The 26,497-nt window shown below is 44.6% G+C and overlaps 1 protein-coding gene across 25 annotated transcripts in view; it reads left to right on the top strand.

Moving 5' to 3' along the window:
• Positions 1 to 26,497, top strand: part of SEMA6D (semaphorin 6D) — a 410,879-nt gene that overhangs the window by 5,844 nt on the left and 378,538 nt on the right. For 23 of the 25 annotated variants that reach the window (XR_008311419.1, XR_008311422.1, XR_008311421.1 and 20 more), the window contains exon 2: positions 8,357 to 8,524. The exons of the other annotated variants lie outside the window; for them this stretch is intronic. The gene's annotated coding sequence lies outside the window, so the exon portion shown is untranslated. The remainder of the gene's footprint in view (positions 1 to 8,356; positions 8,525 to 26,497) is intronic. 25 annotated transcript variants of the gene reach the window in all.

Below are 26,497 nucleotides of genomic sequence, written 5' to 3'. Positions count from 1 at the left end.
GGGAGAGACTCCTTGGAGAGCTGCTGAACATAGGGAGCTGCCATATACTGAGTCAGACCATTGGTCTATCTAGCTCGCCATTATCTTCACAGACTGGCAGCAGCTTCTCCAAGGTTGCAGAATCTCAAGAGAGGAGTCTCTCTCAGCCCTATCTTGGAGAAGCCAGGGAGGCTTCTGCTCTTCCCAGAGCGGCCTCATCCCCTGAGGGAAATTTCTTACATTGCTCACATGTGGTCTCCCATTCAAATGCAACCAGGGTGGACCCTGCTTAGCAATGGGGACAACTCATGCTTGCTACCACAAGACCAGCTCTCCTCTAATACTGCTAGTCAGTGTAGACCAGGGATTCTCAACGTTGGGTCCCCAGATGTTATTGTACTTCAACTCCCATGAACCCCAAATGAAGGCCACTGGGGCTGGGGATTATGGGAACTGAAGTCCAATAACATCTGGGGACGCAATGTTGAGAATCCCTGGTGTAGCAGACAATACTGAGACAATACTGAGTTAGATGGGCCAATGGTCTGATGTGGTAGAAGACAGATTACTATATTCCTAAGGCAGGACTGTGAGCAGAATCTGACGTTCATCCTCCTGGTTTGGAACTGTTCTTTTGGGAGGATGAGAATGTTGCATCAAGATGAAGCTGGCAATTGTGATGAAATCTGGCTATGTGTAAAGGGCACACAACACACACAAAAAGATCAAGATTGAGAAGTAGGGCTGTTTCCTTTGACCTTGATCAAGTGCTGACCTAATTTTCAAGGGTGTCTAGAAAAATGGAAGTTGTCAGTAGGTGGCTATCTGTATGCCAAGTCTCAAAAGAGAGTTTCTTTAGGAAATGGGGTGTGTGCTTTCTTGGCTACAATCCTATGCTTGCTTGCGAATAAGCCCCATTAAACTCAGACTTACTTCCAAGTAAGCATCGGATGGTTTGTACTTACAAGTAATTTTAAAAAACCTTGTTTGTTACAACCCCACTTCCGACCAAAGAGCTCAGGAAGCTAATACATGTATTTTAAAAATGTATTGTCATGCTTTATTGTGCATTGGATAGACCTGGTTCCAGCTCTTTAAGAGCAGAGAGACTTCTCTTCACTTTCATTGCTCTTTACTAAACGATGCATCCATTCTTGATTTCAAAGCTAGAAGCATCTTGGAGATCATTGGTGTTTATCTGTTGGCAGACAATGAGGTCATTCACACAGTCAAAAACTGTGTTTTGCCTGGGTTTGGGGGCTGTGTGTTCTCCCAATTTCCGGTTGTTGGGAAGCAAAGTAGGAGGAAAACCTGAGTAGAAGTGATTGTATGAAAGCAAGGTAGGAGGAAAAGCTGGGTAGCTGTTCTTCCTACCTTGCTTCCACACAACTGAAAATTGGGAGCAAACCTGGTTAGAACACAGTCCTAAAACAGTCTGGCGGGGTAGTAGTGTACCTCCTTGCCGTCCTAGTGCCTCCTCGGTCCGGAAGTTGCCGCTGAGCATGTGACATGACTATTGACCACTGTGGCAGAGGATGGTGTGGTCCAGCAAATGCTGAAGGGTTGAAGTTTTGCAGCCCTGGGATAGGGCATACTCTAAACATAAAAGTGCATTGCAATTCATCTGTATGTTCCCAATCTTAATATTGGAATACTATAACCCAGATGTGTGGCTGCAGTGGAGCATGATGTGTGTGTGGGGGGCATCCTCGGGCTGCTGCTGCCCTGAGCATTTGCAGGGGCTGCCAGACGCTCCCCCCCGACCCTTCTGGGGCCTGTCGGATGCTTCCCTTCTGCTCTCCCCCCCGCCACCCACGGCCACTATTGGGAGGCGTGGTCGCAGGTTCCCTCTGCCGCTCCCAGCCAATGCTTAGCTCTGGCTGGGTGCTTCTTTCTCTGCCTCCCTCCGAGTGGAAAAAGAAAGCACCCAAACAGTGCTTGAACAGAGTGCCGACTAGGAGTGGCAGAAGGGCAACGCACCCCACCTTGCTGATAGTGGCCACTCCCCCCCCCGCATATGACATCATACATGGCAACAAATATTTATATACTGCTTTTTGACAAAAGTTCCCAAAGAGATTTACAGAGAGAGAGAGAAAAATAAAAATGGCTCCCTGTCCCCAAAGGGCTCATCATCTAAAAAAGAAACCTAAGATAGACACCAGCAACAGCCACTGGAGGGATGCTGTGCTGGGGTTGGATAGGGCCAGTTGCTCTCCCCCTGCTCCATCAAGAGAAGCACCACTTATAAAAGGTGCCTCTTTGCTCAGTTAGCAGGGGACACAGACAGATCTGGCCAGCTCATGCGCATGCACAAAACATCAATACAGGGGAAGGAGCCACCAGCAAGAGCTTGTCCCACAGCTGCCAGTGATCACCCTACATCCCTGCTGTAAGCTGTAGCACCTGAAACCACAATAACACAACCAGGTTAGGTCTAGCTGTGACGTAAAGGTCCCATTGTAAGCGGAGTACAGAGCCTGTAAGCAGAGAATGTGATTTGCACGTAGAAGAACTCGTGGTTAATCCCTGTCATTTCCAGTTAAAGGATCTTGTACTAGGTATGGGGCAGATCTCTGCCTGAGACTTTCCAGGCAGCAGCTGTTGTGACTCAAGCTACATTGTCACAGCTTGTACAACATAATAAAAACATATCTATTTGCTGGTGGGTGTTTGCAAGTCTAACAGGCCATGGGCGGGGCCGGATCAAGATTGGGACCATGGTAAGGAAGGAGTAGGGTTGCTTGTCTTATTTAAAACCCTGGCACTGCAATCCTTACAAAAATGGCCCCTTTATGATTGCTCCTTGCTAAGAAGCACCAATTGCAGCTTCCTTCCTATGGCAAAAAACAGCTGGGGGGGCGGGTTTAATCGGGGCTTGAGCTTGAGGGCAGAGCGCCTTTCTTTCTATGATTCCAATCTGATTTCCCATAGCAAGTTACTAAAAGGCGGCGGTTTCCACTTGGAAATAGGCCAGTGGTGTGATGACCATCTTGTCTGGTTTGGACTTGTAAACACATTTCCTTTTGTCATTAATTTTACAGCAAGGGTTCTTTTGTGCTAAGGAGCACGGCCCACTTCTTAATGCCTTGTACATCCTGATAGTTTGCATAGCTCCATGTTGTTGTTAGCTGGGGGTAGACCTTAGGAGCCAATCTACTTTCTGCAAGGTGGGGTGTGTGTGTGTATACTCACATACTCTCTCCCGCACGCATGCATACTCACTCACTCACTCATTGTATCCTTGGAGAAATAAGAAGACATCTGCCCTGTAAACATATACCTGTGTTCTCCCAATCTGTCATGGCTTTCCCAAAGAATCCTCTGTACTCCCGCGGGTGCCATTAATGATCCCCCCAGCCTCCTTATTGAACTACAGTTCTCCGTCCCGATGAGAAAGTAATGACTACAGTCTGTCTGTGGTATAGATGTGCCTTTAGTACACATAGGGACATAGGAAGCTGCCATATACTGAGTCAGACCCTCGGTCCATCTAGCTCAGGATTGTCTACACAGACTGGCAGTGGCTTCTCCAAGGTTGCAGGCAGGAGTCTCTCTCCGCCCTATCTTGGAGATGCTGCCAGGGAGAAATACAAGGATGTGCAGATGCAGGAGAGCAACTGGCCCTTTCTACCCCCAGCACAGCATCCCTCCAGTGGCTGCTGGTGTTTTCCTTGTGCTTCTTTTTTAGATTGTGAGCCCTTTGGGGACAGGGAACCACCTTATTCATTTATTTTATTTGTTCCATGTAAACGACTTTGGAAACTTGGTTGAAAAGCGGTATATAAGTAGTAGTAGTAGTGGTTTGCCCGGGATTACCAAAAAATAGGGACAATATGGTATGTATCACCATGCTTTTGTAAGATGATGTATTTTTAAACTTTTACTTTTAAACAAAAAAGCAATTTTCAAAGGAAAGGGAATAAAAAGGGGAGTCCCCAAGGGGCTCACTGTTGGAAAACGAAGACACCATCAACACCCACAGGAGGAATGCTAACGTTGGCCTAAACAGGGACAGCTGCTCTCCATCTGCTAAATATACAGTTATAAGCTAAAAGGTGCCTCTTTGCCCAGTTAATGCCACCTAATGGTGCAGCGGGGAAGTAACCTGCCTAGAGAGCAGGAGACTGTTGGTTCAAATCCCCGCTGGTGTGTTTCCCAGAATATTGGAAACTCCTATATCGGGCAGGTGCTGAAAGGCATCATCTCATACTGCATGGGAGATGGCAATGGTAAACCCCTCCTGCATTCTACCAAAGATAACCCCAGGGCTCTGTGGTCGCCGACTCAACGGCACCACTTTCCATTTCTCTCCTTTTGCCCAGTTATGGTTTCCTAAGCTTTAATTTTCCGTATACCTTCCACTTTCTGCCATAATATTTATCTATTTATATTACAATTACAAATGTTTACATACTACTTTTCAACAAAGTGTTCCAGGCAGTTTACACACACAAACAACTAAGCTATTCCCAAAGGGCTTGCAGTCTAAAAGGACATGAACTCCAGCAAAAACCACTGGAGTGGTTGAATGAATTGGATAGGATCCACTGGTAATTAATGATGCTCATGGTAGACGGAGTGACTTATCTACCTTCTTCTAGCAGAAGTCTGCTATGTTATGCTGGAACTGGAAAGGGGTAGTTGCTGTCCCCTAGTTAAATATAACAGAATCACCACTTTTAAGAGTACTTATTTGCTGCAATTACCTTTAGATCTTTATTATGCCAATCCTAGAGAATTGATGCAGATTACAATATAAAACTGAATCCTCTGGCGACTTAAAAGTAAGCACAGCTACACTCTTGCAGATTGAGTGGGGTGGTCTGAGGCTGAGAGAGGAGTTTGCTGAAGGTTGTCAGTTCCTGAGGTGAGGTTTGATCTGAACCTTATTCTCTTCCCAACGGAGCTGGCTGCTAATCTCTCTTGCTAATTAAACTTGTTGCTGTTCCTCTTACATGGGAACATAGGATGCTGCCTTCTACGAGTCAGACCTTTGGTCCATCTAGCTCAGAGTTGTCTACCCAGACTGGCAGCGGCTTCTGCAAGGTTGCAGGCAGGGGTCTTTCTCAGCCCTATCCTGGAGAGGCAAGGGAGGGTATTTGGAACCTTCTGCATGCAAGCAGGCAGATACTCTTCCCAAAGTGGCCACAGCCCCTTACAGGGCTGACCTGTAGTCTCCCATTCAAATGTAAACCAGGGTGGACCCTGCTTAGCAAAGATGACAAATCATGCTTGCTACCACAAGACCAACTCTTCTCCCAGTCTGAAAAAGTATTTATTGATGACCAAGATTGGGGGTTTTGTGTTAAATTTGTATTTCTCCCATCTCACCCCCTTGATTTTAATAGTGCTCTTTTTTCTTTCTTCCCCCAACTTCTCTCTGCCCACTGCTTTCTTCCTCTTCTTAACACCATTTTAAAAAGACGTCATCTCCTATTGTGTACTGTTCAGGTTCCTTCTTTCTTGGGTCACCAGATCCTCTTAATCTATTCCTCTTTATTGACTGACCTTTTTTTCCCTTTTCAATCTAATCAATTCCTAAATCCAATGTTCTCCCTGCTCTCAACATTCCCACTGCTAAGCTGTTTAATTCTTTCCACCCTCACCGAATCAATCATACCTTAGGTCATCCTTCCAGTTCTTGAGCAACATTAATTACCTGGGGATCCTATCCAATTCATTCAGTCATTTCTCACTGCAGCTTACCCATGTACACAATTAACTTTTCCTTAATGAAATAGTAAAAGCGGGGGTGGGGGGTCGACAGCAGTTCACGGCACTTTTGCTTAGGCTTGAGCAAAGAACTCCCAACCAATTGGGGTTACTCTCCAAGTGGTATGAATACTGTGGATTCCCTGGATAGTGGCAAACTTTAATTTTGTCGGGGTTGTCTTATCTAGTATGTTTAAGACCAAGCCTTAAACTTAGGACTCCTTTTATACATGGGGGTATAGTTCATGGTAGAGCAGAGACCTGTAAGCAGAAAGCCACAGGGACATCCGAAGCTGCCATGTACTGAGTCAGACCATTGGTCCATCTAGCTCAGTATTGTCTTCACAGACTGGCAGCAGCTTCTCCAAGGTTGCAGGCAGGAGTCTCTCTCATCCCTATCTTGGGAGATGCCAGGGAGGGAACCTGAAACCTTCTGCTCTTCCCAGAGTGGCTCCATCCCCTGAGGGGAATATCTGACAGTGCTCACGCATCAAGTCTCCCATTCATATACAACCAGGGTGGACCCTGCTTAGCTAAGGCGACAAGTCCTGCTTGCTACCACAAGACCAGCTCTCCTTCTTCTTCGTAGTGCATCTTTGTAGTCCATCTCATTCAGTATTGTCTACCCAGACTGGCAGCGGCTTCGCCAAGGTTACAGGCAAAAATCTCTCTCAGCCCTTTCTGGAGATGCCAGGGAAGGAACTTGGAACTTTTTGCATGCAAGCATGCAGGTGCTCTTCCCAGAGCAGCCCCATCCCCTGAGGGAAAAACATCTTCCAATGCTCACACATGTAGTCTCCCATTCAAATGCAAACCAGGGTACCCCCTGCTTAGCAAAGGGGGCAATTCCTGCTTGCTACCACAAGACCAGCTCTCCTCCCATAGACCAGTTCTGCCCTCACCTCTGGCAAGTCCTAGGTACAATTCCTAGCTTCTCCACATAGAGCTGGGAAAGATGCCCATCTGAAAAACCAGTAAGTCCATGCAGCCAACACTGACCTATTATTTATTACCTTTATATTTATATACTGCCCCATCCAAATGGCTCTGGGTGGTGAATCAATGATGGTTCATTGGCTCTGGGCAGTGAATCGATGACCTAGAAGAAGAAGAATCAATGATCTGACTTGGTTGAAGGAAGCTTCATATATTCCCATGTCCATGTTTCCAACATTCCAGGGCCACTTAGATTACAGTAAATAGTGCTAACCGATAATATGCCATGATACTGTCATAACTTGGGCCAATGCTGCATTTTGCATCTACCTTGTTTTTAATAATGGCCTTACTCTTTAACCTGTGTTTAGTTATTATTAGCTGCTTTGTATATCCCTTGATAGGAAGGCAAGGTATAAACATTTTGATAAGGAAAAACATTCATAAATATCATATTTGCTAAATATTTTGCTATTTTCCCAAAATGACTTTACCAGTTTATTAAGGTGCACTAAAAATGTGTCACTTTCTAGCTGTCTAGATCTTGGTGCCTCTTAAGAGCATCCAGCATAATCTGAGCAGTGTTTTGCTTAAACATCACTTAAATGTTTAACAAAATACCAACAGCACTGAAAGAGATAATCACCCCATTCACATGACCATATATACCAGGGCACAGCCTCTGACCTTTTTATGCATGGTTGTGTGAATGGATGTGTGTACACACGTGCCCATTCATACAACCATGCATTCCCAGTAAGAGTCTATACCCAGGAATATACTAGGGATGTCTTACTCAATTCAGGTACAAAATGATTTGTACCCAAATCTGGCTGATTAGGGTGATTTGTAGACAGTACAAATCACCCCTGTGCTCAGTTGCCCAGATTTGGGTACAAAACAAATCACCCCAGATTTGGACCCAAAACATTTGGAGATTCGGACCTCCATTTTGTGGCCAGAGTGGGTTGGGTGGTACCCTATGTGCACTGCACCACAACCCACTCTGGGCCTCCCTGGTGCCCCCCAAGTCGAGTTATGGGGCTGCTGAAATTCCTAGTTATTCCCTGGGGGGGGGGGACTTAAAGACGCACAAACTTCAGAAAAAAAATTAAAACCATCCGTTTTGAAATCTGGGTGGTAGCTGACACCCATTGGTGCACTACCACCTGATCCACTCTTCTGCCCCTGAAACCCCTTTTCTGCCACAAAGACATGCCAACTTTCAGTCTTTATTTATTTAATACCCCTTTGTCCAATTTCTTTAAAATTTGGGTCGTAGCTTCTATCTTTACCATCTAACCCACTTTTTTGTCCTGAATTGATTCGGATTCAGAAAATTCAGGTACAAATCGAATCTAGGGTGATTCGGGGGGGGCAGATTCAGACCCAAAACAAATTGGGGTGATTCGATTTGGGTACAAATTGAATAGAAAAAATTGATTCGTGCACCTCCCTAGTATATATGATCATGTGAATGGGGTTAATATCTGAGATTGTGTCGTATAAGAAAGGCAACATGCATAAATCGCTTAGTCTTGAGTGGGTGGTCTCCTGTTTCACTAGTGTTTCGTGGGTTGATTTTGCCCCATTTTCTATTCTGCTTGCCTTGCATTTGGGGTGGGGGGCATATTTCTGAAACGTCAGGGGACTTCTGTAATTATTTTCAACATGGGCGTAGGCACAACTTCCCAGTTTTCAGTACAGATTTCTTCCCTCTGTACAGGTTACCGGTTGCCTATTCACATTGATTAAAACCCAGTGCAACAAGGTATCTTGATGCAAGCATTGACTACCCAGGCATGCTCAGTAGCCTGAACCAAGACCAGGAGTCAAAACAGAAGAATGGCAGATCGTTAATGCACTGTTGCTGCTGCTCTGGAAACAAGACCAGGTAACTTGGAACCTCCAAATCCTGGGATAAAATTTCAGTTTGGATAACATTGCCATTGTCTCCCATATCAGTGCTTTGTCCCATTTTAAATATGCACGTGAGCAATGAGTAGGAAAGGCTCCTGTTCGTATGCATTGTACAAGGAAAAGTTATTCCATGCATGCACCGAGGGACTCATCTGTAATGAAGTGGAATGAGGCAGTCTCCTCAGGTGGCAGTGACATGAGGGGGTGCATTTCGGGGCAGCAGAATGCACCCCACCTTGGCAGACTTGACCACCAGAGAGAGACCCGACTGATTGCTCTGCTTACAAGCTCTGGCCAGCAGCAGCTTCTCCATGGTTCTCTCTTCAATATGGAGGGTGGCATGGCCAGCACTGGCAGCAACCCAGTGAAAAGCAAAGAAGCAGAGAGGGCTGAGTGTTGTTCCAGTTAAATCCCTTTCCTCTGCTTCCTGCTGCCTTCAGGCTCTCAGTAGCAGCAGCCTGTTGGTGGTGGTCCTCCTCTCAGGTTTTGGTTTAGTAATCCTTCCAGCTAAGAATCTGAATGCAGCTGGAAGGAGGCATAAGCCAGCCCCTGGGCTGTTTCCCCGGGGCGGGGGGGAGGAGAACATAATCAATCTTTCGTGTTTTGTGCATGTATGCATGCACATGCACTCCTAGGGATAGTGTGTGTGTTTTTAACTTGGAAGAGAGGTGAAGCTTTTTTCATTGGTCCCTAAACTGCAGAGAGTGTGGAGCAAGAATAAACATCTTAAAGTTTCTTTGGCAAAAGTGATGTGGTGTTTTAAAACTCACCTCCCCCCCCCATGGCTTCCAAGTATATGTGTGGGGGGAAAGTGCCCTGGGTCTGGCATAATCAATCGCTTTTTGTGTGGTGTTACCACTTGTGTTTCTGTGGGGGGTGGGAGTGAATCCTAGCTCACTCGCTCACTTCTAATGCGATCTTTGTGTTTTTCTTCTGCCTTTGCTTTCCCCTTATATAAATATATTAATAACATTGCTTTTCAACAACAACAAAAAGCCCTCAAGCAGTCTGCCTAGCAAAAGGAATGACAAAAAATATTCTTGCCCCCAACTAGCTCAAAGTTCTGTTCTAGTAGAGAAAGGGAGAGTGGAAATTCCTAGACTGTTGGTTGATTCTAAATGGATCTTTCTTCTCTCTCTCCCTCTCCTGCCCTTTCTGCCAGGGTTTCTGGCTGGGGTGTGTGTCAGTAAACCCTAGATTGCTTCCTGGTTCTAATCTGCTTGGTGTGGTCCCTCACCCCAGCCTTTGTGCCTTTTGCTTTACTGTTACAGCTAATATTTTAAGGTGGGGCAGCATTTAAGTGATGCAGCCCAGGAAAAGGTATACCCCTGGAAGTTTGGGGGAAATGCCGAGTGGGGCGGGGGCAATGTTGGATTATCTTCTGTCTCAGGTAGCAGCAAGGTTTGTGCACACAGGGGATGATAATTACATTTATATTCTGCTCTTCCTCCAAAGAGCCCAGAGCAGTGCACATAGTTAAGTTTCTCCTCGCAACAACCCCTGTGAAGTAGGTTAGGCTGAGAGAGAAGTGACTGGCCCAGAATCACCCAGCAAGTCTCATGATTGAATGGGGATTTGAACTCAGATCTCCCCCGGTCCTAGTCCAGCACTCTAACCACTACACCATGCTGGCTAACATGTTGGTTACTTTTATTTATGATATATGCACAACCCTGAGTTCAGTCTGTGAATCCCTTCATTTTATACAACCGCAGTGGGACAGTTTAAGTGATACTGCCTGACTGGCCTGGGAGACAGTTGGACTGTTAGAAAACTTGGATTATGACCATCTGGTGAGGTCCAGCTATGGTTGCCTCCAACTTGTTTGGTGGCAACTCAGGACCGGGCCTTTTCTGTGGTTGCCCCAGCACTTTGGAACTCGCTCCCTGCTGAAATAAGAGCATCCCCTTCTCTATTTTTAGGAGGACCCTGAAGACATACCTGTTTTCCCAGGCCTTCAATTGATACCAAGTTTTTAAATTTTAATGTGTGTTTATCTATTTTATCTTGTTATGTATTTTAAATGTTTTATGTTTTATATTATGTTTTAATTCTGTAAACCGCCTAGAGATTTCGATACTAGGCGGTATATAAATTCAATACATAAACAATTATTAAGGAGGATATGGAGGTTGCAGAGAAGAGCTGGTCTTTTGGTAGTAAGCACGACTTGTCCCCTTAGCTAAGCAGGGTCCACTAAGCAGGCGATGAAATTCAGCAGACACGCGGGGAGAGAATCACCAAGGAGGTCTCACAAAGACACTCTGAATTTCAGAAGAGGAAATTTCTCCAAAATGAGGAGTATGGTGGGGAAAAAACTGAAATGGAAAATCAGGAGAGTCACTTCGCTCCAGAATGCATGGACTTTACTCAAAACCACAATACTAGAAGCCCAGTTAGATTGTATTCCCAAAAGGAGGAAAGGTACCACTAAGTCCAGGAGGATGCCAGCATGGCTAACAGGTCCTGTCAAGGAAGTCATTAAAGGGAAGAAGACTTCCTTCCGAGACTTGAAGGCCTGTCCAAATGAAGAGAACAGAAAGGAACACAAACTCTGGCAAAGGAAATGCAAGATGGCAAGGGAGGCGAAAAGAGAGTTTGAGGAACATTTAGCTAAACGCATCAAGGGGAATAACAAAAACTTCTTTAAATACATTAGAAGCAGGGAATTTTATTTTGCACATTTATAAACCACCTAACACATAAATCTTGAGGTGGTGTAAGGTTGGTTGTGCCGTTGAGTCGGTGTCAACTCCTGGCGACCACAGAGCCCTGTGGTTTTCTTTGGTAGAATACAGGAGGGGTTTACCATTGCCTCCTCCCACACAGTATGAGATGATGCCTTTCAGTATCTTCCTATATTGCTGCTGCCTGATAGAGGTGTTTCCCATAGTCTGGGAAACATACTAGCAGGGATCTCAACTAGGAATCTCTTGCTTCCTAGGCAAGTTACTTCCCTGCTGTGCCGTTAGGTGGCTATTGAGGTGGTGAACAATGATTAAAAACAATAAAATAAAAACACAATAAAAATGATTAAAACTGTTAAAAACAATAAAATTCTCCTCCTCCTTCTGGTCCCTCGCTTCCGTTCCTCCCAACATTCTGCCCCCTTGACCATGGTTGTCTAGCATCCGATTGGATGTTCCTTTTCTCCCCCTCTCACATGGTGGGATGCTGCACTGTATGTGTGTGGGAGATGTATGCATGTGCACACACTCTTCCTCATCAACGGAGAGGCATATCGGACACATCATCAGAACCACCCCAATATGAATATATTACTAAAACAGAACAGTAGTGTGGTAAGATTTAAGAGAATGGTGTTAAAATAGGTGTTTGCCTTAAACCTGGACTACTGTATTTACCTGAATAGAAGACTGTTCTGAACTTGAGATTACCCGCCCCCCTCGAGTTTCTAACATCATAGAACTTGGAAATAGGGTTCAAGTATTGGATTTGGGTCAATACAGTAGTTCCATTTGCCCACATAGGAAAAGTTGGTTTTTACCGCAGTGGAAGTAACCCTAGGGACTACCATCCCAACCCTATTAATAAATGCCAGCTCAGTTTCCACTGCCGTTTTCAGTGGTTAATTCAACATTTAAGTGTTGTGCCTCACTACAATATCTTCTTGATGTTTAAAAATGCACTCCTGAGTTCTCTGTTGACATTCCCTGTTTTTCTGCATGTGTCTCTCCAACAAAACAGCAAAAAATGCCACAAATTAGCCAACTTGGAAAGGTCAGAAGATGTTCAACCACTTCAGCTGCGCTGAAAGGTGTGTGGCAGGGGAGAGGGGAGACAATTTAGAAATCACTTAACATTTATATGAAATGGGGAAAACGTGTCTCCTCCACCCTGCTGCCATTCAGGGAAAGATGGATAGTTCTTGTTCTGCATTTTAAAACTGACGTTTAGTTTGGGGGAAAGGGAAGCCATGAGGAAAGCTAAAGATCAAACCTTTCAGTGAGGGGTGAGAAGATACACACAAACTACATGTGTGAAAACTAGAAATGCTCATTGGGGATGATGCTAGGGTAGTGTAGAGTACATCACAGCAATATACATAAGAACAGCCCTGCTGGATCAGGCCCAAGGTTTGGCTGGTCCAGCATCCTGTTTCACACAGTGGCCCACCAGATGCCACCGGAAGCCACAGGCAGGAGTTGAGGGCATACCCGCTCTCCTGCTGTTACTCCCCTGCAACTGGTACTCAGAGGCTTCTTGCCTCTGAGGCTGGAGTTGGCCTGCAGCCCTTAAGACTAGTAGCCCTTGATAAACCTGTCCTCCCATGAATTTGTCCAAGCCCCTTTTAAAGTCACCTCAGCTAATGGTCATCACCACATCCCATGGCAGAGAATTCCATAGATTAATTATGTGCTATGTTCTTGGAAATGATTTAAGGCAGTTCGTTCATTCATTCATTCAATTTATATACCGCTTTTCATTATATTGTAAACCACTTTGAGATTATTTTAATTAAAACAATGCTTAATTAAAATACAAAGTACAAAAGTACAGATAATATAAATATAAAAATGTGATAACCCATAAAATAATAATAATAATACATAACACAAAGCAGCAGCAGTAAACAAAAACAAAAACCCCACCCCAAAACCCCACACATAGTCTCATTCAAAAGCCTGGGTGAAGAGCGATGTCTTTACTTTTCCCCTAAAAACTGTCAAGGAGTCTGAGGAGCAGATTTCAGCTGGGAGAACATTCCAAAGCCTGGGGGTAATGACTGAGAAGGCCCTGTACCATGTGCTTAACAACCAAGCCTTTCTCACTGTCAGCACATGGAGCAGATCCCCCTCTGATCAAGTTGGCAGTAAACCTTGGAAGCAGGCAGTCCTTCAGATATCCAGGGCCCAGACCATTAAGGGCTTTAAAGGTCAAATTCAGCACCTTGAATTGGACCCAGAAACAAATTGGTAGCCAGTGCAGCTCTTTCAGAGTGGTTGTAATATGATCCCAACGGGCAGCTCCGGATAGAATACTAGCTGCTGCATTTTGTACTAGCTGCAGTTTCCAAATATTCTTCAAGGGCAGCCCCATGTATAGTGCATTACAGTAATCCAGCCACGACGTGACTAGGGTGTGTGCCCAGTTTTGTCTTCTCGAGAAAGGGCCATGGCTGATGCACTAGCCGAAGCTGTGCAAAAGCACCTGAGCTTCCAAATGCAGAGCCAGGTCCAGCAGTACTCCCAAGCTGCGCACTTGTTCGTTCAAGGGGAGTGCAACGCCATCCGGAACCTGTCGGATCCCTTCATCCTGATTGGCTCTCCTACTGACCAACAGCACCTCTGGATTCAATCTCAGCTTATTAGCCCACATCCTGCCTATCACAGCCGTCAAGCCCTGATTCAGGTCATCCACTGCCTCCTAGGATCAGGTGATGAGAGAGAGAGAGAGCTGAGTGTCATCTGCATATTGTTGACAACACGGTCCTTGTCCCTGGATGACTTCTCCCAGCGGTTTCATGTAGATGTTGAACAGCATGGGGGACAAGACCGAAACCTGCGGGACCCCACAAGCCAATGGCCGGGGAGTTGAGCAGTAGTCTCCCAGCACTACCTTCTGGACCCTCCCCACAAGGATATAGATACCTTAAATAAATAATGCTTCAAAAACCAATTGTCTGAAGGTGAGCTGGGCAAAAGGAAGGGGAATGTGTGTCTCTGTTGTATCTCCTTCAACAATCTCTCTTAAAAACATTCAGCTGTTTCCAGCCTTTGTTTCTATGACTTAAATTTTGGCATTGTCCTGTGGATGCTTCCTATACTGGCATCCCCTACTGGTGGCATGTTTAGTTAGTGGAGAAGCTCAAGGGAAATTAATCTGTCTTCCTCCAACAACTCATGGAAAGATTAACATCTGGCCGTAATGTATGTGTGCAGCCAGCTGGAAAAGATCCTGGCGTTCTCTCCTGTTCCTGCCAGGTATGGGAATAAACATCCTAATCCTAGACATCCGAGCTGGCATTTTTCTTCCCATCAGCACCTTTGCAGTGTTTAAGCCAGCATTTCAAGGACACAGACTCTTTCATTGTGTTGGATTGTGCCTGTTAATTCATCCCTTCCTGAGCACTAGGTTCTTGGCGTAGCCGATATTTGGATCAAGTCATAACCAAGGGCAGCATTGGGCATCACTCTGGTGATGCAATACACAGGCTGCCTCGGGCATGGAAATGAATGTATCCAGCTAGTATTTCAATGAGACTTTGTGCTCTTGGTCACTGTTTGGCAAGATGCTGCTGCTGCTGCTGCTGCTGCTACTTGCCACGGGAAGTTAACTTTATATAGAGTCAGACGACCTAGGAGAGGAGAGATGGCCTTGTGGTAGCAAGCATGAATTAGCCTCTTTGCTAAGCAGGGTCCACCCTGGTTGCATTTGAATGGGAGACATGTGAGCACTGTAAGGTGTTCCCCTTAGGGGATGGTCTGCTCTGGGAAGAGCATCCTCATGCTTGCATGCAGAAGGTTCCAAGTTCCTGCCCTGACATCTCCAGTAAGGGCTGAGAGAGACTGCTTCCTGTAACCACACAGACTGTAAGGTAGTCTGTGTGGACAACACTGAGCTAGGAACATAGGAAGCTGCCATATAGCGAGTCAGACCATTGGTCCATCAAGCTCAGTATTGTCTACACAGACTGGCAGCGGCTTCTCCAAGGTTGCAGGCAGGAGTCTCTCTCAGCTCTATCTTGGAGATGCTGCCAGGGAGGGAACTTGGAACCTAGATGCTCTTCCCAGAGCGGCTCCATCCCCTGAGGGGAATATCTCACAGTGCTCACACTTCTAGTCTCCCATTCATATGCAACCAGGGCAGACCCTGCTTAGCTAAAGGGACAAGTCATGCTTGCTGCCACAAGACCAGATCTCCTCCCAACAAGACCAGCTAGATGGACCCGTGGTATGACTTGGTAGAAGGCAGCTTCCAATGTGTCTAGCTCAGTATTGTCTATACTGATCGGCAGCTACTCTCCAGGTTTCAGGCAGGAGTCTTTCCTAGCCCTACCTGGAGATGTCAGGGATTGAAGCTTGCAAAGCAGATGCTCTGCCACTGAGCTTCATCCCAGCTGCTTTTCAACAAGGAGGCTGAAAAACAGCTTGCACAGAAATGTACGATAAGATGGTTCACTGTCTCCAAAGGGCTCACAGCTAAGACAGGGCTGCATAGCATTGGCCTGCCAGATGCTATTGGACTACAACTCCTATCATTCCTGACTACTGGCAGCTGTGGCTGGGGATGTTGGGAATTGTAGTCTGACAGCAGTTAGAGGGCCAAGGTTTTGCAGCCCTGGTCTAAGAAGGATGAAGGAGACACCCATCGCAGTCACTGAAGAAATGCTGTGCTGGGGTTGAATAGGGCCAGTTGCTCTCCCCCCTGTAAAGAGAATTACCACTTTGAAAAGTGTCGCTTTGACCAGCTAGGAGGGGATAGCTATCAGGTGTGCTCTGTTATTCCAAGCATTTAGATAAAGCCTCAAGGAAACTTCATGGTGGTCTAGGAGCTTCCAAGGTAAGATGAGGCAAAGTTGGGTGCTTCTGGAAAAGAGGCTGAGATGTCTGGTTAGAAAGCTTTTAAGCTAGAGGTTTGAGTTTCTTGTAGCAGATGGGTTTTTATACACTGCTAGATAGTCAGGAATGGGTTTGCAAGTGGGTATTTATAAACTTGAAAGTGAGAATCAAATGCATCTAAATCCCATAAACCTCTTCAGCTGGGAAAGCAACATTTTCTGTTCGTGCTTGTAATCAATTTGCCATTTTTTTCTCTCCAGAGGGTTGCTTCACTCATCTCATTATGCGCTGCGTCTGAAACTTTGGTTAGTTCCATTTGTTACCAAATTGGGATTTTTTATTTCTTCTGTGCTTAAAACTTGCAGAAATTGCTTTCCAATTAGACTCTTTAATTTTGTGTATGACAGACGGAAGAACACAGCTCTTCTGGCTGCTGCTTCTTTTCTACAGTTTCTTTTTTTCCTTTTCCTTTTTTTTTTTTTGCTTGCTTGCTTTTTAAGCGAAATGGTGCATCTCTCTTGATCCCCTTGCATAGCTTTTAATGTTCTGCAGCATGTCGTTCAACAGATGTGCTTGCGCTGGGTACTTTGCTTGAATGTGTTGTCACTGTTTTTACGCACTGGCAGACGGTTCAATACTGGAGGACTGTGGCTGTCAAATGAATTTTCTTGATTGCTTTGCAGCATGTGCAAAGTACTTAAAAATGTCATAATTACCTTTCTGAAGAAGGGAGGAAAAAGGCCAAAAATCTCTCCTCTCATTTCCATTTAAGTGGAAAGGGAAAATGATAAAAGTTAGAGGGTATGTCTGCAGAACTTGAATTCTGTAAGAAACGTAATTATGATTTTGAAGGGTCTGAACAATGGTTTCATTGCAGCAGGCTGCCTAATCTGGATCTCTGTAAGAGGAGGTCATTTTCAATTCAAGGCTTAGCTAAATCTACTCTTCTGTTTGGCAAGCATTTTTGGCAATGCTGGAAACCGCCAACGTTGTGGCAATATTTTGCAAAAATGTTGGCTTATATGTTTTAAATGTTGGACTCCGTTAAACAGCCTTTAGTGACGTTTGTAGTCAAATCTTATTGGTTATGTAGTGTTGTTATGTTCCATTCACTGTATGATCTTTTGAGGAGGGCTCACCTGCACTGAGCAGAGGATTTGACTAGAAAGTCTCCAAGCTTCCTTCTAACTCAAAAAATATATATGACAACAATGAATATTTATATACCACTTTTCAACAAAAGTTCCTCAAGTGGTTTACATAGATATAAATAAATAAAATGGCTTCCTGTCCCCAACGGGCTCACAGTTTTAAAAAAACAAACATAAGGTAGACACCAGCAACAGCTACTGGAGGGATGCTGTGCAAGGGATGGATGGGGTCATTTGCTCTTCCCCCTGCTCAATAGAGAATCACCACTTTAAAAAGGTGCCACTTTTAGTTCAGTTAGCAGGGCACAATATTAAACCAGGAAGGAGGAAGAAACAGCTGCTGCAAGGAACATCAAATATTGGGAGACAACAGAGAATAGGAAAGAGGTGAATATTTGCACAATTTAAGTCAAGGCTTGATAAATTCCAGGTGCCAGAGAGGCATCATGCCTAGACTAGAATATTCAGGAGGAGAGTTATTTAATAAAATCTTTATTTGTCCCAGACAGCCCTTTCCTGCTCTAAGTATGTTACTTGTAAAGGGGATGAAGAGAAGCCCCTTTACTCTCCCTCGCCACAATGTAGTGGGGAGAGGAGAGCTAGTCTTCTGCCTACAACCTTGAAGGAGCCACTGCCAGTCTTTGTAGACAATACTGAGCTAGATGGGCCTTTGGTGTGACTCGGTATATGGCAGCTTCCTATTTTCCTAATGTCCGTCACCAAGTTTGGCAGGGTTGCTGAGTGTTCCTTGTCTGGCCCCTAAATCTTTGGGCAGTGGCTCCTAGATCCAAAGAAAATTGGTCAAGGCCTGATTTTTAAGTATAAAATGAAATACTTACAATAGGGAAATACTTTCCCACTGAAATGTTAGTTACAGGCCTAGTAGTGTGGTGGTGTTGTTTTTTTAAAAGTTTTTGAAATGTCTCAATTTTTCATCAGGTCAAAGAAGTGGATGTGATGTTCTTCCAGAAACTAGGAAGGGCATGCCTGCATTTCTCATAGTTGGTGGATATTAATGAATTTTTCCATGGGCCAAGCCCAGAAAGCTTCCACACTGCCCTGGTACCTCTCTCCTCTCTCAATATGGACTTCATGCCCAAACAGGTGGTCGGCCTCCCGAGAGGAGGAATTTGTAATCCCCCCATTTCTGCTGAATTTTGTGCTTTCGTCCCATGTCCTCCAATATCCTACAAGTAAACCCATGAAGCATCTTGAATGTCTTTACTATTCTTCTGTGTGCACATAACTTTTTTTTAAAAATCCCCCAAGAGGATGTGCAAAAGAGTGTGCAAAAAAGTATACCATGCAAATGAATGTGAATTCTAGTAGAGAGCTCACACATGTATGCTGGCATCTTGCATGCAGAAATGTATGTCTAAGATCCCTGTTACATAATTTTGTTGCAACTGTGGGTTATGTACCCCACACACAGGCTGAAAAGAGCAGCAAGGAACCTGACAAAGCCTCCATCCTGCTTCCTCTTCGTGTTTGAGCCTTCAAAACGCTTGTCAGTTTGACCTCTAGGGTGGAGGGCCTTACAGCAGAGGTGGTGGTGAGGGGGGCTTGTCAGTGTCACTGCTGTTATTTGCAGCTTTGGGACACAGTTTTCTGAGCTTGAACAAGATATTGTGCATCCAGCCAAATCTGATTTTTCCCCTCTCACCAGCATGTGCAGCCAACCACTGATGATTTTCCCCCATGATGAAAATTAAACTGGAGATAATTGAACACAAGGAATACTCAAGATACTTAGCTGCACCAGGGAAGTGATGATCTCTGCATTGGAAATCAAACCTGGTGGATTATCATGGCATTGTACTCTGGAACTTGGTATTGCGGCCCTAGAGCATTTCCCAGTGCTTCCCTCTTCCTAGCAGGGAGACGATGCTACTGCTTAAAATTCTGCCATCGCAGTTGGGCAACACTCCATCCACTGGATGTTATGGAACTAGTGTTGCATGACTGTGAGTACGCACTTTTAAGCAGTAGCAGAATAGCCCTATTCTGCAACACCATGGGCATTGTGTTAAATGCCCACAGCATTGGGTGGGTGGTTCAGAACTGCCCATGTTGTCAGCCTGTGCTGAATGTCAGTCCTGGCTTCATGCAAGCATACAGTGGAGCATAAGAACATCAGAAAAGCCCTGCTGGACCAGGCCAAAGGCCCATTCAGTCCAGCATCCTGCCTCACACAGTGGCCAATCAGGTGCTACTGGGAAATACACAAGTGGCCAGTGTGGGGGAAGAGGGCAACAGGAGAGACAGGCCCTTGGTAGCATAGAGGAAGCTGTGTTTGGTATTTGATGGTTTTCCCAGCATGGATGGATTTCTACAATTTTCTTCAGAAAATTATGTCGTCTCATTGTTTTATTGATTTTATTTTTTATTTTTATTTATATCCCGCTCTTCCTCCAAGGAGCCCAAAGCGTGTACTACATACTTAGGTTTCTCCTCACAACAACCCTGTGAAGTAGGTTAGGCTGAGAGAGAAGTGAATGGCCCAGAGTCACCCAGCAAGCAGCATGGCTGAATGGGGATTTGAACTCGGGTCTCTCGGGTCCTAATCCAGCACTCTAACCACTACACTACGCTGACTCTTTTTTGATTTGATTTGATTTTGATTTGATTGATTGATATACCGCCTGACTCCAAAGGCTCTAGATAAGTTCACAAAAATAAACAAGAAAAACAAAATAAAACAAACTGTTAAAAGTAGCAATTTAAAACATTCAGAGGCTACTAAAAGCCTGGCTGAAACATTGTGTCCTAAGGGCTCTTCTGAAGGCTGGCAAAGATGTTAAACCACAAATGTCTCTAGGGAGCACATTCCACAGCCCAGCAGCGACCACAGAGAAGGATCGCTCCCGAGTTGCTGCCGGACGGGCCGGTGGCATACGGAGACGGACCTCTCTCAGTGATCTCAACGTGCGGTGGGGTTCATGCAGAAGAAGGCGCTCTCCTAGGTAACCTGGTCCTAAGCCATTTAGGGCTTTAAAAGTAATTGCTGGCACTTAGTATTTTGCCCAGAAAACTATTGGCATCCAATGCAATTGCTTCAAAACAAGCATTATATGTTCTCCCCAAAACACCCCAGAGGCTGATCTAAGCCACTGAATTTTGAACCAACTGAAGTTTCCAAACTACATAATTACGAATATGTTCAAAATGATGTCTAAATAAAATATTAGGTAGATTCATCTGTATAGGGCACAGCTGTGCACGTTTGGCCTGCAGAGTGTTTACCATTTTGTGCACTGGGCTTGTGTGCAAGGGATGTGCAAAACAGTACAAGCAGCCGTATTTGCACAGATGATCACCTTAAGTGGCACAGCAGGGAAATGCTTGACTAGCAAACAGAAGGTTCCCGGTTCGAATCCCCGTTGGTACTATTATCAGGCAGCAGTGATATAGGAAGATGCTGAAAAGGCATCATCTCATGCTGCGTGGGAGGAGGCAATTGTAAGCCCCTTCTGTATTCTACCAAAGAAAACCACTGGGCTCCGTGGGCGTTGAGTTGAAATTGAATTGGTGGTAGACTTATTGCACAAATGGGTTTAGGCGGCTGTCCACCAGGTGTCCTGTCATCTGTCTGCAGAGGCTCATTATTTCTTGAGAGCAACTTTGCATGACTCATGGTGCATGTTAAACTGCCAAATATTTAGTTGTTGCACCTGTTTAGTGAACTTAGATTTCTCTTTTGAGATTCTCTGTTACAGTTCTTGAAAAATCATGGTTATGGGAAGTTCTCTAGTGCTCATGCAACTTGTGAATTCATTTTTAAAATAAAAATTTAAAAGTCCAACAGAAAACATTGGACTCCAATCAGAAGGCAGAGGAGATCTCTTGCCTACAGAACGGGGGGAAATGCATAATATTGCTGAAACTATTGGCAAGGGAGAAGATGGAAACATTAAGTCTCTGTCTCTTACCAGGAGGTGTCACTGCAGTTCAGTAGGAACTTGAGAGACAAAATAGCTAATGGTCTCATCAGAGTAATTCTCTCTCTCCATCATTTGCTGTTAGTGGCTTGGCAAATAGCATCCTGCTCCACAGTGTGAGAGGCACACAAGGACCATTTTTACAAATTACGTGCTCTTGAGTTTGGAGAAGGAGTCTCCTATTCCCACAATTGGCTGAAATTATAGCTGGGGGGTGAGTTTGTCATGTGGTAAACTTGCCTCCATTAACAGGTGCTGTATTCATCTGGGATGGGTTGAATAAAAGCCCACTCCAAGCATGGAGCTGCTACAAAAAATGCCTGCCCAGTATTCAGGTCCTCTCCCTCACTACAACACTTACAAGTTCTTTCCCAGTCATCTTGGCAGCAGCTGATGACAGAAACAAGGAAACGTGTGACATGATGTTGGGACACATGTAGCTGCAATTTATCCTAAATATTTGTGGAAGAGAACAAAACATGAGGCTGCCATTTTCAGTGTCAACTTTGTGTTCCTAGGAACAGATGGATTTCTCTGCGTCCGTTCCATTGAATTTGGTTTTGGTCCTGCTTTCTTCTTCTGAGAAATCCCAGTTTTTCCCCCGTTGCCAAAATGAAATAAACACATTAAAATAAATCTGCAAAAAATATTTATTTTTTCCAAGTAGTTTCATGTATTTCATTCACAAATACGGACTGGTCCCATCCCCGGTACTGGTTACTTCCTTCCTCTGCGTCTGACAACAGATGTAGGGGGAGTGGCCACCAGTGTTCCTTCTAACAGGGATTCCCAGATGTTGTTGACTACAACTCCCAGCATCCCCAAGTAAAAGCTATTACAGCTGGGGATGCTGGGAGTTGTAGTCAACAGCATCTGGGAATCCCTCTTAGAGGAAACACTGGTGGCCACTATCTTGGGAAAGGGCCCATTCAGACCCTCTCCCCATCCTCCCCAGTCGGGGCTTCATTGGGGTAGAGAGGGGCATGCCTCGTACTCCCAGCTGGTGAGAGAGGGAGCAAGCTGAGTGTGAGAGGGAGCAAGGGGGTGCCCTGACCAAGGGTGAGGGGGTGCCATGGCAGCCCCCCAGACTGTGGCGGCTGATGGATGGTTGTCTCCACTTGCTCCATTGTCCTCAAGGCCCTTCCCCCACCACTAGGAGGCACCAGAACTCAGGACCCTTGCCTCACATTTTGATGCCTCCTGGTGGCAGCGGCAGGGGTTTCCGGCATTGGAAATCTGAATTTGCCAACAGGCACAGTCTTACCGATTATCATTCTTTGATTCAGATGGCAAGCACCATTCTAGAAGTCTGTTCTTTTGCCCACTTCCCTCATTCTTGACCACTTCTGTCTTCTCCAGATGTAGGGGCCACTCTAGCACAAGAAGAGTGTCTTCATTTCTATGATGCTGCCATTTGCCACCTAACATCCTTCCTGTCCGTGTTAGTGCTAATAAAATACAAAGGCGACTCTCTTTGCAGAAGCATCGGCAAAGAATAGCATTTCAGAAGGCTCCTTATATAGCTTTACAATATCTGATGGAAGCTTTTATGTTCTTTGTGAAATGAAAAATTCCTAATAAAAGAAGCATGAAATCTGGAATGATTTCACTTTCTCTTTTGGCCCTTTGGTTTATAACATAGTGTATTGCTCTGCCTATATATACTGTTTGTTTGTTTTTTCCCTTGACTTGCGAAAAGTCATACAGGGTTTCTTCTTATAGTTGCGCCTACAAGGCTTTTTCACTATTGGACTTTCAATATTTGCTAAATGTTGATTTTGGTGCATCATAATGTGTAAATATTTTTAGTTTTTTTAAAATCAACACTTCTTTATATTGCACATACTGTTCAATGGTGGGTGTTTTTTAAAATAATTATAGCAACTCTTATTACAGTTAAGTCAATATTGTATACAAATCCATTCCACAAGGTAAGATTGTAAGGGATTTTATCACTATTATAGATCTAGCGTTATAGATTTAAGTTTCATATCCTAGTGCAGTATTGCATGTATAAGTGGAAATGGCAAAATTTGCTGTGATAAAGCAATTGTATATAAAATTATGATCTTTGTATCAAATATGTGTAGATAACTTGGAATATGGGGTGACAAAGCTGATGCGTGGCTAGGATGTTGACTGACAAAAATGAATATTTTGTTGACGCTTTGTGCAGGCATGATAGGGGTTTACAAGCCTACCAGTGATATGGAGAGGTGGATGGGGAGTTGTTTTGCCCCCTCACAGCACTAGAAACTTGGGATCACCCCATGAAACTGATTGGCAGTAGATATGGGACAGACCAAAGGAAGCACTCCTTCATGTGTTTTAAGACTTGTATTGTGACATTTATATCCAGCTCTTCTTTCAAGGAGCCCAGAGTGATACACATGGTTGTATTTATCCTCGCAACAACCTTGTGAAGTAGTTTAGGCTGAGAGATAAGTGACTGGCCCAGAGTCACCCACTGAGTTTTATGGCTGACTGGGGATTTCAACTTTGAACAAAAGAAGAAGGAAGGAGAGAAAAATGATGTAGCACCAGCAAATCAAAACCAGAAAAAGGCGCGGGGGTAGGGGGACTCACAAAGTGCAGATGGATTTATTTGATATGATTTATTGATACCCTTTCATTAAATTGGTTCCGTGTTGCCTTACATGTTTCGAGCCAATGTTCTTCTTCAGAGGCAATTCCTGAGTAGATAAAATTAAACATAGTGTTTGTTTCTCTGGAATTATCACCCTGCACCATCAAGAGTATTTATATCTTTCTTGCAAGAGCAGCTCTTTAAAGAGAGAATTGCCTCTGAAGAAGAGCATCGGCTCGAAGCGCGTATGGCGACACTGGACCAATTTAATGAAAGTGTATCAATAAAAACATATCGACTAAATCCATCCACACCTTCGGAGTTCCCCCCCCTCCTTTTTCTGGGTTTCCACTTGGGCCTCCCCAGACCCAGTCCAGCACTCTACCCTAAGGCTGCAGAACTTTTGACCCTTGAGCTCTTTTTGGACTACAACTCTCATCATCCCCAGACACAGTGGCCAACAGTCTGGGATGATGGGAGTTGTAGTCCAACATCTGCACACAAAGCTGTGCAGCCCTGCTCTAACCACTACACCATACTGGCTTTTTAACCTGAGGAATTCACTGTCATGAGATAAAGTGTGATAGCTTTAGTGGTTTTAGAAAACAATGGACATTGAGGGATAGAGGATAGGTCTATCAACAGCTATTAATACCCATACCTCCTCCCCATGCCAAAGACTCCACGGCTATTCCCCACAGAGGATTCACCAATACATATAACAGTTTTCTGCAGTACTGTTATCACATTCCCAGTTCTGAGGATTTTCTCCCATTCATCGCGAGCTTCTAAATGTCATGGGATGTGACTCTAGGCAGCAGAGTGTGTGTGCACACAGATACACAGGTGTATGTTGCTGCAGTGCATGTCATGTGAGCCAGCGTGGTGTAGTGGTTAGAGTGTTGGACTAGGACCGGGGAGACCCGAGTTCAAATCCCCATTCAGCCATGATACTAGCTGGGTGACTCTGGGCCAGTCACTTCTCTCTCAATCTAACCTACTTCACAGGATTGTTGTGAGCAGAAACTCAAGTATGTAGTACACTGCTCCGGGCTCCTTGGAGGAAGAGTGGGATAAAAATGTAGTAGTAGTAGTAGTAATGTGTGCCAATTACACTCACATACCATTGTGCAGTTCTGAATTTTCCTGAAAAAGAAGCACTGCGTAAAGTGCACTCAATTTCTGTCTGCAATGAGTTGACTTTCCATCTTGTCTTATCTGGCCCATCTGTTTAGTGTGTGTGTGTGACTTGCCATTCCTCATGATTTATAAGCAAACAGTATGTGTGTTAAGTGGCTCTGTTTGCTTGGAACAAGTTTTTTTTTTAAGCAAGGCATTAGGGATGTGCAGACCCCCTTTCAAAGGGGGCCCTGTTCTGAGCTTGGAATGGAGCAACCCTGTTCTGGCCCGGAATGTCCTGAATCATCCAGGCTGCCATTTTAGAATCCAAAATGGCAGCCAGGAAGTTCCAGCCGAGATGGGGGTTGTTCCTTTGGGATGTTGCGAGCTTTTTGCTTGTGTTCCGAGTCCAGAACATGACAAGTGTTCCATGCACGCCCCTTAGGGACACATTACACAGGAAATTTCAAAGGAAGAAGAGGTGAGGACAGGCAAGGTGTACTAATATTAATCTTTTCCATATGCCTGGAGTGGACGGACCGCAGCAAAAGTCCTGCATGCAAATCTTTCTAGTCAAAAGGATGTTACTGTTGGGGTGTGTGTGTGAGAGAGAGAGAGAGAGAGAGAGAAAGAGAGAGAGAGGTGGAGACTGAAACGTATCAGAATGATGGCTTACCCAGCCAGCCTGGAGTGTAAAAAACAACCCACCCACTCTCTATTATCTCATAAATACTAATGTATTATAAGTAGGAAAGCCAGGAATTTATTTTCCCGATACAAATGACAATCATATAAAATCACAATAATGGATAACAATAATCAAGTAAAATATAACCTCATAAAACCATTACACTTCCATTCTTTCACCAGTTCACTTTCCACAACATGCATGTGCAGAAAACACACTGTAGTTGTGTGTGTTGAGCCTTGCCAAAAGTTTGTCCTCTTGTAGTTGGAATTTGTCTGAAGAATGTGTTATCAATGTAGCTTATTTCTGCCAAATGCTTGTCAACCTTCTTGATCTTCCTCAGTGGCATTTAAAACAGCACTCATACAATTTCTTCCTCCAAGGCATCACTCCAGAAATACCACATCATGAAGCCACACAAAATATTAATTCTTATAGGCATCTTTATATTATCCATACATGCTTATAAAGATCTAATATCACTACTTACATAACATTCTCCAAGTGAAAAAATAACCTTGTATTGTAAACCTTTATCTCTTGCCTTCTTCAGATAATGGTAAGCATGAAGGCTCAGCTCTGATGTAGAATATACAGCAAAATGAACAAATTAGCCAGCCAGCCTGCCTGCCTACCTGCCTGCCATGTTTGCAAGAGTTCACTCTGACCTTGGTTTCAACGCTTTCTTATGGATTATCAGGACAGAAGTGTCAGCCAGGAGTTATATCCCAGCGGCAGGCTTTGTCTAGGCATTGCTGGCGGAGTACTTGTGCTTTCGTAGTTCATGATAGATGAGCTGCAGACATCCGGGTAAAACAAAGTATCGTGGTTTGGGCAGAGAAGGATTGTTTACTGGACTAACCTTGATAGGAGAAATGTGCCACCACAATTAAGATAGCTGCCCATGTATAGCTAGCTGGCTGGAGGTGATTCTAATAGCT

This window comes from Hemicordylus capensis, chromosome 10, assembly GCF_027244095.1.
Source record: "Hemicordylus capensis ecotype Gifberg chromosome 10, rHemCap1.1.pri, whole genome shotgun sequence".
In the NCBI taxonomy this organism is placed as follows: Eukaryota; Metazoa; Chordata; class Lepidosauria; order Squamata; family Cordylidae; genus Hemicordylus; species Hemicordylus capensis.
This window is presented reverse-complemented; position numbering and strand designations above follow the sequence as displayed.